Source organism: Cupressus sempervirens, chromosome 9 (genome assembly GCF_028749045.1).
Source record: "Cupressus sempervirens isolate cs-2001-9-10 chromosome 9, ASM2874904v1, whole genome shotgun sequence".
Taxonomy (NCBI): domain Eukaryota; kingdom Viridiplantae; phylum Streptophyta; class Pinopsida; order Cupressales; family Cupressaceae; genus Cupressus; species Cupressus sempervirens.
In genome coordinates this window covers 508,106,372-508,127,031 of record NC_143126.1, presented here as the reverse complement: position 1 = coordinate 508,127,031, position 20,660 = coordinate 508,106,372, and positions in this window count along the sequence as shown.

Genomic DNA, 20,660 nt, shown 5'->3' with positions numbered 1-20,660 from the left:
GTTCTCTTTGGAGCTCTCCCATTTTTTTCTTGAGTACAATGATTTCATTACAGATCCATGAATCAACCTAGAGAGTTGCATCACCTTTTTGTTTAGCCTTATGGAGGAAATACAACTTCACCATTTTATTGTAATCTTTGGCCTCATTATCAAACCTATTCTCTAAATTAATAGTCACATCTTGGGTACCCTTTAGATTTAACTAATTTTCTTTATTTAAACCCTCTAGAGCCATAGTCTCCTTTTGGTTCTCCTTGTTGTTTAATCACAACAACATTACCCTCAACATTCTTTTTCTTATCTGAGTCCACCAGGAGCTTGACATCATTAATATCCTTTTGGATAGGTATAGGCCTTTCACTTTGAATCATAATTTCCTCATTCTAGCTTGAGGGTTCAAAATTTGACTTTGACTCCATTTTCTTCTCTTTACTACTTTCCCCATCATTTTTAACCAAAGAGATACCCTGACTACTAGAATATCCATCCATATTGGAGCTAAGATCACTAGTTTTTGTTTTGTCCTCTTCATCTTCACTTTTCTCAAAATCCATAGCTTCTCCATTAGCCTTTTTACTTTTATCAGCCTTAATCTCCTTCTTTTTATCCTTATTATCACTACAACCCTCCTTAGTTTTCACAATATTGCTTTTAATTTTTTATCACTCACCTCATTCCAATTGATTTCCTCTTCTTTTCCATTGCAAGTGAAAGATTCACTATATTTTTTCGACAATAATTTCCAGTCAACAAAATTAGACCTTCATGGAGCATTGGCCTAGTCTCTTTCTTTCTATGGGCCTGAAGGCTATTCAACAAAGAAAACTTCAAGTAGCAGGGAAAGGACAACCTATCCTTATATCAAAAATGGTTCAAAAACACAAAATGGAATTTATGAACCCTTTTCAGTCTTCCATCCATAATAATATACTCACACACACAAGATAAAATATCTTGCCAAATTGCCCTAATTTGATCTAGATCATAGAAATCCCTGTCCTTTACAAGATTTTTTCCTCCTCTTCATTTTTGGAAAATTTCTTGAATGGAATATTTGATATACTCATTTCCTTTTTGAATTTTAGACCCTCCATAGGAAGACCAGTGATCTCAACTATAAAATCCTCTGTCAAATCTACTATAACCCCATGAAGAGTAACCTTCTCCTTAGACCATTTCTTGAAGAAGTATTCAGTAATGTGGGGTTTAAATCCATGAAACTTCTCAATATACGCTACCACCTTGCCCTTCTAGAGAATCTCCCACACCACATGTTTAGCTTTCCATTCTTTGCAGCTAGATGACTCTTGCTTCCTCGGCTCCCCACCCATAATGCACCCAGCTTTGTAAACTCTATAAAAAATGGTAACATTTATAGAAGACAAGATATCTTGACCTCAAAAAAGCTTTTCACCTAGAAAATATGCCTAGTCCTGTTGGTAATAATGAAAAGGTACTCCTTCAAAAAGAGATAATACTCCATAATAATGCCACCACTTTCCATATTAGTCCACAAAATCTCACATAATCTTTCCTTCAATTGCATTAGTCATGCCATAATTAATGATTGCCATCAAATCTCTTTCCTTGCTCAAGTTGTCACTCCATGTCATCTTCTTGTCCATGTACACAACTTTGTTAGCTATCCAATCAACCACTTTATTGACCTCTTGGTAATTATGACATATATTTACTTTATCAAAAAATTTAATCAAATTTGTAATTTCCATAATACTTCCATCAATATTCCACGTAACCATATTGTTATTATTCAACATATTAATTATGTTTAAGGAGTCCTCTTCTAACCAAAATTTCCTATAACCAGTTTCCACTGCCATTCTGAAAGTGAAAAGAGCATCAATAGCCTCTACTTTATAGCTAGTTGAATGACCAATAGGGATCACCACAACATTTACCACTCTACTATAATGGTCCCTCAAGACTCCTCCACACCCAACTCTTCCAACATCCCCTTTAGTTGAACCATCAAAATTAGCTTTTAGCCAACCCAAAGGAGGAAACTGCCAAATCACACCCTCTCTGTGGTCATTGTGTTTAGTCCTATTTCTTGTTATTTTCATTGGGTTGCTAATATGCACATTATCAATATTTTTATTTTGAGATATAAAGTTTTCTTTGATTGCCTTGGTAATATTCTTGCCCAAACCCATTCAAAATCTTCTTTATTTCTGAATATTCTATTGTTCCTTTCTTTCTAGATGCCCCAATATAGATGAGGAGAGAGATATTCTACAAGAAACCAATATTAGAGCTTCTCATAGGACATTTCCAATTCTAAAAATAATCAACAATATTACTAGGTTGGACCCACAAAATATTCCAATATTGGAGGAGGGATCCCCAACCATTATGGTTGTAACTACAATTTATGAAAAGGTGGTATATGTCTTAAGTTTCCATCTTCCATAGAGTCCATCTGCTCACTATATAAATACCTCTTTTTTGCAGATTATCTAGAGTTAAAATGTTATTTTGAAGCATAGTCCAAAAAAAATATTAATTTTAGGGATACAACCTTTCATCTAAGCTCTGGCCCATGGGGGGATTGTCCTTCTCCTAAGATCTAAACACAGATGAAACCTTGAAATAACCACTCGGTTCTATCCCTTGCACCATAGTGTCCTCCATGTTAGGATAAAGATTACATAAATTAAGAGAAATTTGAATACTGAACTATGACAAATATCAACAATATTTACCCAACCATTAATAGTCTAGTAGTTGTCCACATAATCTCCAAAAACCTGTTTACATCTTTCTATAGGAATGATATCCTCAAAGTCATCCAACAAAGGATGATCCAATAACCACACATCTTCCCAACACCTAACCTTTCTTCCATCCCCAACTTTCCACTTACAACCTTTATTTAGAATATATTTAGTCCCTTGAACCACTCCCCAAATAGCAGAGGAATTAGAAATATTAGGGTAGGACATAAAATCAGATAAAGATGAAGCATTATAAAGGTATTTGTATTTCCAGATACAAATCCATTCTTTATCACCATGGTACACCCTCCATCCTTGTTTAGCCAAGAGGTCTTTATTCATACTTCTAATTGATCTGATTCCCAATCCTCCTTCAATCTTGGGTTTACAAACCCTTTCCCAAGCTATCAGAGCCATTCTCTTTTTTTCTTTGGTACCCGACCACAACAAGTTTCTTTGAATTTTGTCAATAGCATCTACAAATTTAGCTAGAATTTTTAAGAGGCTAAGAGCATAGGTAGGGAGACTTTGAAGACAAGCCTTTAGTAAAGTCACTTTGCTTGCCTGACTTAGCATATTTCCTTTCCAACTAGCTTATTTCTTGTTGAGTTTCTCCACTAAATGCCCCCCAAAAGAATTTAGAAGGACTAAACCATAAAGGGAGACCAAGGTAAGTGCTTGAAAAGGAACCTATTGATCAACCCAGAATGTTAGCAATTTTTCGTTGCCTATGAACATGAGTTTTGATAAAAAAAGAGATAACTCTTATCCTAATTAATCAATTACCTAGTGACTGTAGAATATAAATTCAAAACCTTTTAAAGACTCCTTGCCTCCCTAACATCATCTTTTCCCATGAAAATAGTATCATCCACAAATTGTTCATGAGAATAGAGAAGCGGTTGGGAAGTAGGCCTAACACCTTGAATTCCCCCTTTCAAAACCAATCTGCCAATATACCTCCCAAGACTATCATCCAAAATAGTATCATCCAAAATAGTAAAAAGAATAGGAGATAATGGATCACCTTGCCTCAAACCCCTTGATGGTTAAAAAAAGTCAGAAGAACTCCCATTAACTAAGACATGTAGAGAATAAGTAGTAACAAGGTGCATTATAATCATAAGACTTTGCACACTAAAACCAAAGTTTAGTAAAATATTTTGAAGAAAACTCCAGTCAACTCTCTCATATGCTTTCGCCATGTCCACCTTCATCACAAAACCCTACAAGTTAGATAGAGATGAATAATAAATATTTTCATGAACAACAATGATTGAATTTAGAATTTTCCTTCCAAGGATGAAACCATTCTGTTGATCAGAAATCATATGAGGAAGGATAGTCAATAAATGAAGAGTTAGAACTTTAGAAATTATTTTGTAAATTGAATTACATAGACTAATAGGACTAAAATGTTTAGGGGAGTTGGCACCACGCTTCTTTGGGATAAGAAAAAGGAAAGTAGAATTAATCTTCTTTAGCATAATTTTAGCCCCAAAAAATTCTTTCATTGCATCACATACATCTTTACCAACCACTTCCAAAAGCTTCTGGAAGAAAATAATTGGAAACCATCCAAATTAGGTGGTTTATCTCCTTCAAATAAATAGATAGCTTTAAATTTCATCCCTAGAAGGAATAACTATTACCATTTTATTTTGTTCATTAGTAATAACTTGAGGAATAGCTTCAAGGAGCTCCATTTGTCTAGTTTCATCAACATTTGGATCAATAGAGAGGAGGGATGAGAAATAGGAAACCATTTCTCTAGATATTCCTTTTCATTAGTGATTTTATCCCTTCCCCTAGATAGGTTAGAAATACGATTCTTAGCCCTATGTTTCATAATAATAAGATGATTTTTTTTTGTATTTTGATGACCTACTTCAAGCCAGATAGACCTTGATCTCTGCCTTCAAAAGGTTTCTTCTTTAGATATAATATCATGGTACTTTGCCAACTTTCCAATTTCTTCCTTAACCAACCCCTTTGAATAACCATCTAAATGAATTCTATCTTGGATAATTTGGAGCTCAACTTTCAAATTAGATTTACTCTCAAAGATGTCACCAAAAGAATTATTATTCTATTCTTTGACCCCTTTTTTTAACATTCTTGAGTTTATTAGCAACACGAAATAGAGCAAAGCCTTCAATTTTGATATTCCATCACTTTTTTAATAAAGAGATAAAATTTGGATGTTGCATCCATATTTTCTCAAACCTAAATGGAAACTTCTTCCTAGCTTGAAAATGCTAAGCCTTAAATAGAAGTAGAAGGTAGTCAAAGAAAATCTTTAGAATAGCAGAGAGGGTACAAACAAAATCATTATTCCAATCTAGAGAGATAAAGACTTTGTCTAGTCCAGCTTGAATGCAGTCATCTCCAGCTCTTTAATTACTACAAGTAAAATTAATACCTTGGAGGTCCATATCCAGTAATCATTCTTTATTAATTAAATCCATAAGAACCAATCTACCTTCCAATTGGCTAGTATTACCTCCTTTTTTTCCATGTTCATAGAGAGGAACATTAAAACCCCCCAATAGAATCTATTTGCCATTATAATCTAAGCTCTTAAGCTTGGATAGAGAGTCCCAAAACTTTTTTGTAGTATTTTTATTATTAGGAGCATATATATTAACTACATACCCGTAGGTTCCCTAAGATAAATTTTGAATCTTGACTTGAGAACATTTATTTCTTCCACATGACCAATGTACCTCCTAAGGCTCCTTTAGAACTACTAGCCTAAGACCATAGTTATTGAAAGATTTCATACTTTCAACTTTCCATTTCTCCATCTTCATTTCCTGGATCACCATAATATCAAGTTTATGATCCCGAAAAAAAATTCTAACTACATTTCATTTATGGATTCTATTCATCCCCCTTACATTCCAAGATATAATATTCATTGTTTTTTGGGGGTAAAGTCCAGAATAGTCGCTTGCTTTCCATCAAATATATTTTGCATACTTTCTATTTCTCTCTTGTTTTTTATTGTCTTTCTACCTATTTTTCTTGGGGTTCCAACATCTGACTTTAATTTTGGTGAGCACATCTCTAATTTTCTTCATCCAGTAGCTACTCCTATCAAGTCAAGTGATGAAATTTTCTTTTCAACCTTCTTTCTTTGCCCCATTTTCTGTTTTAATTCTTCCTTACCTACTTTGTATTCCATATGGTTAGAAGAACCAAGTTCAAGAACAACCAAGGACATTTCTTAAAAAGAGGTTCCGAAAGAGGGAAATTTCCTCCATCCAAAGAATCCTCCACATAGTTATTCAAGATCTCTTCTAGCTCTCCTTTACCTTCCTCTTAAACTTCTCCTTCCTCAAACTCACCTAGCCCATCCATACTAGCCATTTCCTTATCATTACTCTAATAAATGACTATCTGGTTTTGTATCCTTCCTGATTCCTCATTTTCCTATGTGAAGGATAAAATAATAACCTCTTCATTCATTGTCTTATTTCCTTCATCCTCTTGCATCCCATTCTTATCATCTTTAGTCTAAGAGCTAAGGATTTCTACAATTTTATGTCCTTTAGGTAAAGATTCTCTAGTTAAAACATTAGGTAACCAAACCCTTTTTGAAGCCTTCTTTTCCATAGGTTCCACCTTTTAATTCTTGGTTTATAGTTTCAAAGGACAATTTTTTTGCTCAATGGCCTACTTTCTTATAGAAAAAAAGCATTAAGGAGATCTTCAAAAATAATCTCTTGTGCCCATTTCCCCAATTTTGTGTTAATCTCCACCTTTTGAGGAAGATCCTTCAGATGTTCAAATTTAACATAGATCCTAGAAAACAAAAGTTTGGATCTAGAAGTAGTCATATTATCAATAGTAATAAGCTCTTCAGAGGATCCAAATATCCCTTTAAAACTATCTTCATGCCAAAACTCCAGAGGGAGTCCCAAGACTCTTACCCACACAGGAGTAGTAAGAAATAATGCATCTAAGAGGTCCATATTAGGTTCCCATTTTTTTTTATTTTTAAGGAACTATTGCCAAATAACCATGGTCCACCACATAAGACCATATTCAGGTCCTCCTTCCAACACAATGTAAATAAAAAGGAGAAACAACATTTTGGACATCAAAGTAATGTCAACCTGACCTAAAGGGCCCATTTCCTTTTAATCATATTTCTTAAGGCTTTAATATTTGGTCAGGCCCCCATAAATTTCCCAATTAGGGTTAAGTCCATAGAATAAATATAAAAAACCAACTATCGAGTCTAGGACAAAAATTTGGAACTCATTTTTTTCCCAACATGATTTTAACCACTTTCTTTGTCCAACTTCATCTGTCTCCTTCTTTTTCTCCTCATCACATGATCCCTTGATATTCTTATAAACCATAGAGGAAGGGTCTCCCTTTTCAATATTCTCGAGTGTGTCCCTTAGAGGGGCTAGGAGAATGGTCAAAGGATCAAACTAAAGAAATTTAGAATCCCCATGCCTAACCAAAGCCCAACAATTTTTTTTCTTCTTCTTGCTCCCAGAATCCACCTAAAGTAGCATTCTCAATATTTCCATTACCAATATCTGCATCCACATTTCTTGCAACTCCATCGTCAACCCTCATAGCCAAATGCCCACCCAAAACTTCTACCATTCCTACAAACTAACCAAGCATCTTTCATTCCAACTATTACCCATAAGGTACAACAATTGCATTCTTTATTACTAAGAATTGAATGGATATAATGATATAAATTTTAATGGTGAAAATTAATATTAATCCTAATGATTATGATCATATGTATGAGGCTATTGAAATCAATCATGATTTATCTACCAAATTTTCATAAATGTTATTCCAAGATCATAGTAATAAACGTATTCATCATTAGAGCACAATCCTTGTTTGGAAATTGTGATGGCCCCATTCATCATGCTTGCCATTAATCCTCTTGAATTTTTCCCACCTTCTTTATTAAATGATGATCACTATGGGTGGGGAAGTAATATTATTGACTAGCTCCTTTTTCATGATAGATTATTTCATGCATTTTCTTATTTTTTAATGTGTTTCCCTATGATATGTTTCTTGTTACATGTTTTATTTAAATTTCTCTAGATGATCCATGTTTTTCAACAAATGCAAGGCGATAAAGGGATTGATCATATAATCACATAATTCTATTTTTGTCTCAATTATTCTATATGTTGTGTAAATTTTATTTCGTACATGTTATTTTTTTTAATGTTTCTTTATGCTGTTTGATTGGGGACAATGCAAAGTGGTAGCAACAATCTATTTCTTTTTGGTACCCAATTTCTAACCCAAAATTACTTTTTTGTATATATCTTATGTGTTCTATTTCTCTCATAGTTCTACTATTTTTGGGGTTAATGCCAATTCAATTTGTAATAATTTTTGACATACATGAGGTATTGATCATCATATTGACACTAGATTTAGTAGATCCCTTTGTGCTCTTTTTTTTGTCAAGTGTTTTATTTCCTTATTTTGTCCTTTCTTATGAAATATCATAGTGGAAATGTATTTTGGATGCATGTATGCTCCATTAAAGGATATTTCAATTAGTTTAATATGATGGCATACACTCCACTCCGCATTACACATTTCAAACACACACACACACACACACACACACACACACACACACACACACAACAAGTCACCACTTTCTCCTATTCATTTTTTAGTGGGTTCAATTGGAGAAAATGATTTCCTTAGACCTAATCCTCCTATGGAAAATTTATTGGTGGACAATTTTTCACTTGGTTATCCTTTTGATTTATTTACTAGCATAAATGCAACTTGTTAGACTATCAATTCCTTCTTTTACACATATTTATCTCTTTACATGATTGATTGTTAGTCAAACCTTAGCCTTTTCACACCCTCTTTATATTTTTCAATTATTTCTTCATTATATCTTTATTTTGGATTTCACGAGGACCTAGGTCACTTGGGGGCTTTTTGTCTTCAACTTTACAAAAAAATTCAATATTTTTGTCTACTTGACTATGAGTGTTGCATACTCCAACCCAAACTTTTATTTTTATTTTGACATCCACTTTTCAATGAGGACCCATGTTCCAATTCTAGTCAACCTATTCCTAGGAATGGGTTAACCCAATTAGCCTAATCCTCTATTTTTCTCATAAATTTGAACCACACAATATTCTTGATGCTAGAGTGGGAAAATCAAAATCATGTCAACTTTCTTTGAACTTTGAGCTCTAACTCTCTTATAGGGGCATATAATAAATCCACTTTAATTGATTTGGATAACACATTATATGAGATCAAATCTTGACCTTGAGTGCAACTTCAAGATCTTTGGATCTGAAATGTACTAAATCATATTTCTAGCACCTGAGAAATTTTTAATGATAATATTTTTAATAGAAGAAATATTATCTTTTGCATTAGAGGCCAAGAAGAGGAAACCCCAACCACATAATAATATCATTCTTTCAAGAACTTGAATATCAAAGTGAATTAATTCCTTATTAGGGAAAGTGACATCAAGCACAACAACATTGGAGACTTGAGGAGTACTTACAAATATGCACATTTTTTAAAGGTGTCTTTGATTTTTCTCAACAATTGAAGATACTAAAAAAACAATAAAGACCCCTTCAATCATCTTCATAGACATCATGACTTTGAGTCCATTTGAGAAGGTATAAGCAATGCATCTTTAGATTTATCCTCTTCCTTGTACCAAAAATATTTTAATTTAGGTTTATTTTGTTTCAATTTTAAGGGTTAATCTAAAAAAAGGTTTGATTATTGAATACTTTCTCAAAACTGTGTTCATGAACATGTGGTTCCATTTGCAAAACAAGATCTAAAAAGCACACAATCTTGGCTACATTTTGAAACTAGGAGTAGTAAAAAGTATAAGGAATAGGTTGAACCATTTATCCTAGTCCCAAATATGTTCACCTAGTCCCTCCATATCAGCACCAATTGAATTTGTGGAACAATGCACCAACTTAAACTAGAAGCACTTAAATTTGATGACGGTTTAGCACCTATATAGTGAGATTTAATGTTAGGCTTGCATTTAATTTTCACTCTTCCCTTTCATTTTATCTCTTTATTTCTTCTAGGAAGAATTAGGGTAGGACCTAATAGATCCTCCTTGGCATTCCTCTTTCATGGTGTAAAGCTTGATGTAGGAAATATCCACTTGGGTCCTCCCTTCTCTTCCTTCAATCACTCAAAATCTCTTTTTTGCTCTAAAATTGAATTTTCTCAAGATTTGCACCCGATTTCCCAAAATCGTGACTTGTTGTGGGATCTTGAGGGGTTCTCAAATATTTTGGGACCTAGTTAGCAAGGACACATTGCGTTCTTGTGAGGAACCCATTTTTTAAGGTTTCCTCCTTTGGCCCTGTATTAGGATTAATCTGAGGTGTTAATTGAAGTCTACAGTTGGCGAAAGAAAGTTTATTCTGAGCCCTTTGTAAGCCCATACATTTTCCTCATATTGCATTCCAAGCATACATGATCTATCATCTAAGAAATAAAACAATCCATTCAAGCATTCAAGCAATTTTCAAAAGCACTTAAGGAGATCCTTTTGAAAGCCATTGGAGACGAGATCTCTTGCATTCAAGGTGGTTTCATGAAGTTCATTTGGGGGTGTTACCATTTATTTATTAGTTATGCCACGACCTTTCAAGATCTAGCCTCCTTCATTGGTGATATTGGATATTATCATCAAGGAAGGGCCTCTACATTCATCCTTCTACCTCCAAATCCTCTTGATCCATTCAATTTGTAAAGTGAGTTCATTACATCTGATTTGAGAATACCCACTATTTTTAGGTGAATTCATGCATTTATTTTACATTTCCAACATGTTAGTTATTTCAATTTCAAGGTTAATTCCTAAACTAGGATTTGACCAAGGGAAAACCCCCCAACATCAAAACAAAACCATTATTCTTGAAAGTTGTGGATCTTGTAAGGAAAAACAAAGCACATATCTAGATACCCTTTAGTATAACTTTAAAGATTTAGAACTTGTTCTGGATTCTGACACTACCAAGCAAGGATGCATTGCAACCCTACCAAGTTGACCCTATTGGCTTAGGTCAACTTTGTTAGAAAGATAAAGGATTTATAGATCTCAAGATGTCACTCTTTTAGGTTCGAGGCACAAACTATTTATTATTTGTAGTTGCACAAAAAGAAAAAAAACTAGATCACATATTCCACATCACTTTTTGAGGTAAGTCATTTATTTTCTTACTTAATTTCAACACTTCTACTTCTACATCATATATATATATATATATATTGTCCTAATTACATTTCATAATTCTTTATACATTAGGGTTTTAAGGGTCTTTCATTCTTTTTCCAATTCCATAATCATTAGATCTTTGATTATATTAGTACTCCATCATTTGGTTAGCACTAATCTTCTTAGATTTGGTTACCTTAGAGTTGAAATTGAATAGATCAATTTTCTTAACTCCTCTTTAAGGTATAAAAAGCTATAAACCCCCCATGAAATGTGAAGTAAATAAGGCCTATTTTGATTTCTTCACATTTTACTTTAGATAAACAATTATTGGGGTTTTATTTCTGATAAAAAATTATCTATTAGATATTTGTCAACCTATGTATGCTAAAGTAAATATTTTCCTCTATTTTGTCCTAAATATTGCATCCATCCATCAATTTTGCATTCATACATCACCTCCTCATATTCATGACAGTAAAGGAACCATTGCATCTACTTGGTGCTTCAATCTCTTTTTGAGCATAAGTGCATCATATTTCTTCCAATCTAATGTAAAAACAAATAGGGCCTAGTTTATTAGCTTATGTGGACTTACATTCCCTCACACCACCCTTATTTTCTATTATGTTACACTTGGTAGCGAGCCTAAAAAAATATTATAATACTCATTTCATATTTTATGGGATAACTCTCAATCTGATTTTTCCCATCTCAACTTTTCCACATAAACTTGGTGTTCTCTTGTGTAGGTTGTTATTTTGTCTATCTTCTTTATGCTACAAATTGTAAGGACTAATTTACTTTTGAAATTAGATTAAGAGTTAAATATATTTGGTTTAACATTGATTCCCTCCCTTCCTAGTCTCAAGGTGCATTCAACAATTTGTATAAAATCAAAGTACCTTCAAAATAATCTTATCACTTGAAGAAAGGTCTAGGATGGAACACCATGGATCTTGCAAGATTCCTAAGTTTAACAAGAAAAACTACTCTTCTAGAATATTTGGATGTAGTCACATTTGGTGTCTATGGGTTATGGTATCTAGAATCTTGTAGATGATCACACTCGCCCCAAAATTCCTTTTAATGCTAAGGTTGGGATTATATTATATGAGAATAATAGAAATGAAAGGAATTTAAAAATCAACAATTATGCTAATATTTAATTCTAGAAGGTGATGAACTCAAAGTTTTCTAAATATGTTTGGGAAAATTTAACTAGTATCTATGAAGAAAACCAAAAGGTAAATCATGTCAAATTTTAGGAGCCCAAGACAATATTTGAGAGCCTAAGAATGACTAAATAAGACAATGTTGAAATCTATATACATCAAGAAAATCAAGTGATAATTGTGTTGATCTCTAAGCCTAAGTTGCCTACTAGTGTCTAACAATTAGTCATTTCCAAGACAATGTTAGATGGTCATCACTACGATTGAGCCATCTAGAGAAGATTGAGCTAGGAAAATATTTGTTTATTTATCAACACATGCTGAGCATTTCAAAGGTTGCCAAGCACACTAGTTGAGACCGAGAAAGAATATAAATCGAGTAATTTAGTTAAGAATGAGAAAAAAAGAAGTTATTTATTACCAAGTGAACATAATATGTGGAGGTTGAGTGACAACATGAATGTTAGTTATGATTGAGTGTCAAAATATTCAAGTGTTGAGTAAACAAGTGTTGACATATGAGTTTGTAATTGCACAAAAACTTATGTAATTCATTCTATCCAACCTCTACATGACATTTAAGGATCAAAGATATAATTCAGGAAGAAATTACACTTTTTGTTAGAAGGTATTTATCCCTAGGCAAACAGATTGACTAATTAGATAATCAGAATGGAAATTGAAAAAAGGATGAAATATGGATCACTGATTCTAATCTAGAACCTTTGAGGATTATCTATTTAGGAAGGGTTCCTAACCTAAAATAAAAAGAAGAGTATGTGAATCATATACAAAAGCATGTATGCAAAGAAAAGAAAAGTGAAGAAGTAAACAAGCTAAGTATAGAGAAAAGGAATTCATATAGTACAACTAGAAGTGAAGGCCAAAAAAAATATATCAGATAAGGAGATCCTATTTTTGGAGAGAGGAGATCCATAGTTAGCTTTCGGAGAAGAACAAAGGGTTAGGTAGTGAATCAGTTCTAATAGACTGAGTGAGGGAAAATCTCTCAATTGAGTGGTTCTCACAAACCTATTTCAAATCTCCTAATAGAGTCCTTACTTAATTTTAAGTGTAAAATCCTTTCATAGGGTAAGACCTAAAAATCTTAAATTCTTTTAATAGAGAAGAACTCTCATAGGGTAGATCATTTGATATGATCAAATTATAACCCTTAAAGGTTAACTTTGTTGTTGCAATAGTGAAGATTTGTGGGTTTCATCCCCACCCTAGTTTCACTTTCATATTGAAGACTTTTTGGTAACCAAAATGATAGTGTTATGTGTTGATGATTTTCATAAATATTATACTTAGATTTATTTTATTTTAGCATTACCTCTTCATCTGTATATGGTATAATATTTGAGAAATGAGATGGATTAGGTGTGAATTGTTTTAGTAGTGAAAAGTGTTATAGATTCAAATTCACCCCCACCCTCCCCCCTACCACACACACACACACACACTCAGTATCTTACTTCCCATTAAAATTTCCAACAATTAGTATTAGATCTTAGCTCTCTTGTAAAATTCTAACAACTCGAGAGGATCAAATCTTGAAGATGGAGGAATACAAGATAGTAAAAATTATTGAGAATTAGATGATTGAAATTGAGATTATATTGCAACAACTTGAAGGAGAAAAATAATAGTTGAGGAAATCCTTAAAGAAGGGGAAAGAAATGGCCATTCAGAAAAATGATACACAATAAAAGGAAGTTGATACACAAGGATTGCTTAATAGTGAGAATACTAATGACAATGATGCAACAATAGTGGCGCTACTAGAGAAGAACAACATTCTAAGTAAAGAAGTCAAAGAACTCAAGAGAGAACAAGAAATTCAATTAGTAAGATTATGTAAAGTGACTAAAGAAAAGAAGAAATTAGAAGAAGAAAAAGCCATGACTGAGGAAGACAAAAGACAAATGACTGTCAAACTTGAAGAAAGATCATTTGAGGTGCAGAAGATCACAAAAAATTAGTTGGACATTATGAACTAATTGCTAATTACAAATTAGGAGTTGAACAGAAAGGACATGGAGATCAAAAATCTGAGATTACAAAGTGACCAAATAAGAAGTGAGTTAAGGTCTAAGAAATAAATAATGGAAAGAATGAACAAAACAAGTGAAGCTATCAAATACTTTGAATAACTAATGAGATCACCAAGGTCATCCAATGATACTTCTAGTCTAGGACATGAAAGTCACTCTTCATCTACTAAGGTAGGAGAGTCATCAAAGAGTGGAGAGCAAATAAATGCAAAATCAAAAGGCAAGCCTACTTGTCATCATTGTGGTAAACTTGGACACATTTCCAACATATACAAGAGAAAAAATGGTATGCAAAACCCTAAACCTAAGTTTATTGGTTACTATTTTAATTTCAAGAAACAAGGAAACCAATCACATGAATGCATATCAAAGAAATGTGATGCACCCACTTCATCTAGATTTAAAATACATTGTTATATCTGTCAGAAATATGGATATAGAGCTCATGAATGTAGATCCAAGGGAAAATCTAACTAGACATCTAAAATGAAAACACATGCACCTAAGTAGGGCAACTCTTACAATTGGGATTACAATGCATGGTATAATTGTCATAATTGTGGATAGTATGGGCACATTCCAAAGAATTGCATAAAGACACATTTCATAGTAGGGTTCACTATAGTGGCAAATAATGACAAAATGATGATTGTTGCCTAGCGACCAACATCAATTTGGTGAAGTTCTTACACATATGCAGGTTGGCACATCACCTCAAGTTTACCAAATATAAGTCAAACCCCTAGGCCCATCACCAAAGGATTTATGTCATTGAATCACATTTTGGAATGAAATAGCCAATCATAAATTTTTTTGGCACATGGAAAATTAAGCACTTTCGCCTATGATTTCCCACGATATTTTTGGATCACCTCAATTCACCCTTGGTTTTAAAAAATGTTTTAGGAGAGGTATGACATTTGCCACCCAAATATATAGACATGTGTGCACACAAATTCAATTTTGCCATCTGTATTATGCATGGCAGTATAATGGATGAACCATATTCGCCTTGGAAATTTCAAAATACATTTTTTATTATGCAAGCTTTGACAAATATTTGGTACACCCTATAATATTACCATAGATTTTGCCACAAAAGAGTGGTATAAATAATTTCATAGATAAGTAGGTTGTCTCAATTCCAATTAGTATTTAGTTGTGAAGTATCAATTTCTCGTATAGTAGAGATCATTGTCGAGTGAGCTGGAAGTGCAATGACTAGATTTTAACCAAAGGTAAGTAACTCAAACCCCTATTTGTCTATTCACTATAATTTTAGGTCATTCTTATATGTAGTAGATACAAGTTTAACTGTTAGTGGTCAATTATCAAATGGGACTACTATAGTAACCAAAGAGACTTAGGAAATCTATATTTTAAAGTGTAGGTTGTACAACCAATGAATACTTTTTAGATAAATATATGTAATAGACTATAGTCAATTGTAAATTTTTGAATAACTTGAATTTTATGGCAGCCTATATTTCTTTAGAGATGTCGAACATGAATAAGGGTAAGAGTCCTACATGTGATGAAAGTCAAGAAAGGTCATCCTAGTGCACTCACACCTTGGCATCATATTTTGGTAGAAATATTAGGAAGCAACATCATCACAACTGCATTTACAAGATTCCAAACCACTACCACTACCAGTTCCATTCACACATATTGAAGAAGTTGACAAACTTGATATATTTGATCACAATGAACTTGAAGAAGATAATAAGGCAAATAGCTAGAGTAGCCAAGATTTGTAGGTCAATAGCCAAAGTAGCTAGAATAATATAATATACTTGGATGATAATTTAGATGGTGATGGTGCATGAATAGGGAAGGGAAAAAGAAAATACAATACAAAAACTAGTGCGAAATCCAACAGAAATCAGCATTGGGATGTATCAATCATGAATTTTCAAATAGAGTGGGCCTTAAAGCATCCTTTCATTGAACTTTTACGCAATCCAAAAGAAGTTGAGCCTCCAATAGAATACAGATGTACGATATGCTCAAGGATAAATAAAAAGGAAAAGAGTTTGCAGCTAAAAATTGATACCATAGGAAACTATATGGGTAAAGTTTATGAGAAGCAAATCATAGATGTAGTGGAAAAATCAATTACAAGATGGAAAACCAAGGAGGAATGTCAACATATTAAGAATGAAAAAATCTTAAAATTTTAGGAGAAGATACAGACATAGCCTACTGAAGTAAAGGGCTCCATGGAATTTCTTACTGGAAAAGCAATGGAAGTTCAAGAAATGGGTAAAGTTCTTCAGTTAAATGTTGTCTTTTATATTTTAAGAAAAGGGTGTGCCATGATAGAGTACCCATCATTGAGTACTTTATTACACTTTACAAAAGTTCATTATCATGTGAGGAGTCACTAATCAATAAACAATAGATGGGAATGGGAAAGTTGTCTTGTTGAGGTTGAAAAGAAAGATATTAGAGAAAAAATTAAAGAATCAAATTTCATTTCATTATCTTTAGATGAGGTGACAACAATAGACAATACTTCCTAGGTATGCATGCATGTCTATACTATACACGATTTTGTCCACCAAACCAATCTTGTAATTGTTAAAATGAAGGATAATTCAATGGTGGAAAACATATCTGAACTGGTAAAGAGTTCCTTGATTGAATATAGAAATATAGATGAAATAACGATTGTCCAAAAGTTGGTAGCAGATGGAGCTTCAATAATGCAAGGCCACAAGAATAGTATTTTCACAAAGTTAAGAGAATTTGTTGCACCTTAAATTGTTGGCATTCACTTCATGGCCCACAGAATGAATCTAGCTTTTGGAATTGTCAACAACTCTCCACAAATATAGAGAATTGAAGTTTTAATCAAAGAGGTCTATAAGAACTTTGGTTGAAGTCCTAAATGATTGAGGTTTGTTGAGGGCCTAACTAATGGGAGAAATTTGCTTAAGGATAATGGTACCAGATGGATCTCTTTGGATGGACCAACTCATCAAGTTTTTTCTAAATATCCATCGTTTGTCTGTATAATGGAATCAACTTGCAATGATCAAGGTGGTCAATGGAAGTATGGTGATCTTCTTGAAAGGTTAAGTAATGTAAAGTCACTCTTAACATTAGCATCCATTCTCCCCATGCTAGAGGAAATGCAAAATATAGTGAAGAAGATCCAACAAAGATATACATATATTACAGAATATAATACACTATGTAAAATAACATGTGTGGCCCTCGATAATCTCTATATAAATTTAGATTCATTTTCTTTGGATGAGAAATTTTTAGGGTGGATGAGAATCACAAATTTGGATAATACTTATAAATTTTTAAAGATTGATGAAAATGGGGAATTATGTGCCAATATATGAGGTGTTGAGATGCCAATGCACTACTATAAAAAGGAAAGAAACCCACACAACAAAAATTAACTATTATAAAGGAAGTGTTTGAACAGATTATTGAGTTTATAATGAATTCTATGAAGAATATTTCTTATAATATTTCCTCAAAAATTAGAGAAAGATTGCCTCAATACAAATTGATTGAATCAATGTGTGTTGCATTTCCCCATTATTGGAGTTTAAGAAGTGCTAAATATTTTTGAGATAAGTTAATGGTTTCGATAGATCAATTTTGCAAAAGAAAAGAAATCAATGGGGTGATTGTAAAAGGAGTTTTAGATGAATCTCATTTGAGAGAGAAGTCACGCCATTTTTCCTATACAATGATGGAACAATATGATCTTATACAAAACCCCAGAGAAGAAGGATCAATAACCAAACTTTGGACAAATCTAGCTCAAAGCGAAGTGTTGTGAGATTCAATATCAAAAAAATTCAAGATTTTTGAATTATGTTTGATCATGATATTGGGATATGTGGAGGAAAAAAGAATTTTCAGTTCTTTGGGGTTCCTAAAATCAAAGGTAAGAAATAAACTAGACCAGAATTTGGAAAGCTGTCTGAGGCTGTATACATCCAAATATGAAATCAATACTTTTCCTTATGAAAGGGCATTAAAATTGTGGACAAGGAAATGCCAAAGAAGAGGTTTGGGCATTGTTTCAAATAATGAGATTAGTAACTTAGGTAATGGTGCTACTACTGGTAGTGGTAGAATTGATGTTGAAGTTGAGGATTACAGTCGGGATGACAAAAAGGTATGCCTATTGGAGAAAACATGGAGCATGATGGACTGTTTGAACTTGAAGCTAAGGAATCAAAAGATTCAGATGATGAGATGATGTGGCAAGTTTAATAGTTATGGTATGACGTGTGTCAATATTGAATTATTATCTAAATCTAATGATGATTCATCTATCATGCATAATAAGTTATATCATTTTGTAAATATCTAATGTCAAACAAACAAGTACATTTTAATTTAGATGATGCCATGATTCATGAATCAAGATTCATTCAAATTTTACCATTGCTATTGTTTTTTATTTGCATTATTATGCTTATATGATACGTTGTTATGGTACAATGACAATCCTTGATAATTTTTGTGAAAATATAGCAAATCAAATGATAAAATTCAATGATTTCAATTTGATAAAGTAAAATTTGAATACCCAATTTCATAATCACGAGTTAAATGTACTAAATTTACAACTATAACATTTAGCAAATGACCTTGAATTCCCTTCTATACAAATATAGAAATAAGGGAGCAACAACAACTTCAGGTTATTTTGTCTCATGGAAAGAGTCTTAGACTCTTAGATTAGCATTAAATTCAATATCAATTACTTTTTCTGCCTTTACATTTGATAGGCCTCTATGTGGTAAGAAAAATAACATTTTAATTCTGCTACATTTATCCTATTCAAGAAATAAAGTTCAAACTTCAAAATCATATTAAACAATTACAAATAGAAATAAAGTAAACACTACAAAGATGATTAAAATCACTTTCCAAGTGTCCCATTATACATACTCTGATGCTTGATGGATGTCTTATGATATGACTAAAGATTTGGTCGACTTTTTAGGATGTTGAAGTCTACTTTGTTTAGTGTTTTAAGATTTGTTACATTATAGTAGATGACCTTTAACTTCGTTAGACTTCCATATTTGGAAGATTTACTTGAAAGTAATGCTACATCCAATGGTGCATGTAGATTCACCAATGGTTTGATGCAATTCAAAATGTCTTTAGGAGTTGAATCCTGAGGAAACTTGACTACTTCAGATATCATTTTAGCCTGCAACTCTTTTTGGTAAGCTTCCCTTCCAACGAATGTCATTGATGAATTACTAGAGCAAGGGGTAGGCAAACCAAAACTTATCATTAATTATTCTCTATCATCCATCTTGGTGAGTTTCTCCCAATTGAGTTCAAATATTCCTCTCCTTCCCTTATACTCTAGCATTTTTTAATGATAGGTAATGTCTTTACTGATGCACTAATGTAGTCATGAACTCCTTGGCTAGCCAAATACCTGTCACAATGTGTGTTGATTATGTGTATAATCTGTCTTGCAGTATTCTCAAGCTTAACAAGGTCATTGTTCTTCTCAATCTACTCTTTAATACTCCCACAAAAATCTCAAAAACTTTGATGCAATTCAAACCGATCACACAACCTATCGGTATTTGCAATCATTCCCCGCCACATTTTTTCTTTAATTAGCTTGATTAAATTTTTTAATTTTTTTTTCATTTGACTCAGAGAAGTTATTCTCCAAGGTTTTGATTGTTTTATTAGCCTTATGTACCTGTTGCACCATTTGTAAAAACTAATTTTTAGTTTGTTTCTTTATTCCTTTTCTTTCTCTTCCCACTATTTTGTTTTTTTTCCTTCTCATTGTCCAATTCCTTATTTCTACTGATTTTATGTCCACTAGACTCCATTTTTTTGAAAATATCTACTACAGATGCTCTTTCATCCTCAAGTTTTTTATTTGTTTCTTGCAATTTTCCCCAAGTTCTTTGATTTTTTCATCGGCTTCCATATTAACATGGTTCAGAGTATCATTGAGTTTCTTATTGCTTTGTTCCAATTCTTCATTCAAAATTTTCATTTTTGCCTCCATATTTTTTGGCTGAGGCTGTGCACTTAGTCCTTGAGAGGAAGCACTTGTAATCCTTTTTTCTATTTCTTTGCACCTGCTATCTGTTGCTTTCTTCTTTTCCTTTGCATTTGCTAGGTCTTCTTTTAACTTTTCAATTGCCTTCTCCAACCCTTCTCTCTCTCTCTCTCTCTCTCTCTCTCTCTCTCTCTCTCTCTCTCCCCACCTTGAATAGTGAATTGTAGAAGATAGAATTGGTATTTTTGGATACACTGACTTTGTCCACATTTTGTATTGTTAAGTTTCAGGATTTGCACCCAATACTGAACTGAAAAAGTTTAGCAATCTTGACCTAACATGGGAATCATTTCACTATGTGAGACATGCAAATGAAATGAGACCTCTAGGTTATGCAAATGAAATGAGACCTCTAGGTTCTAG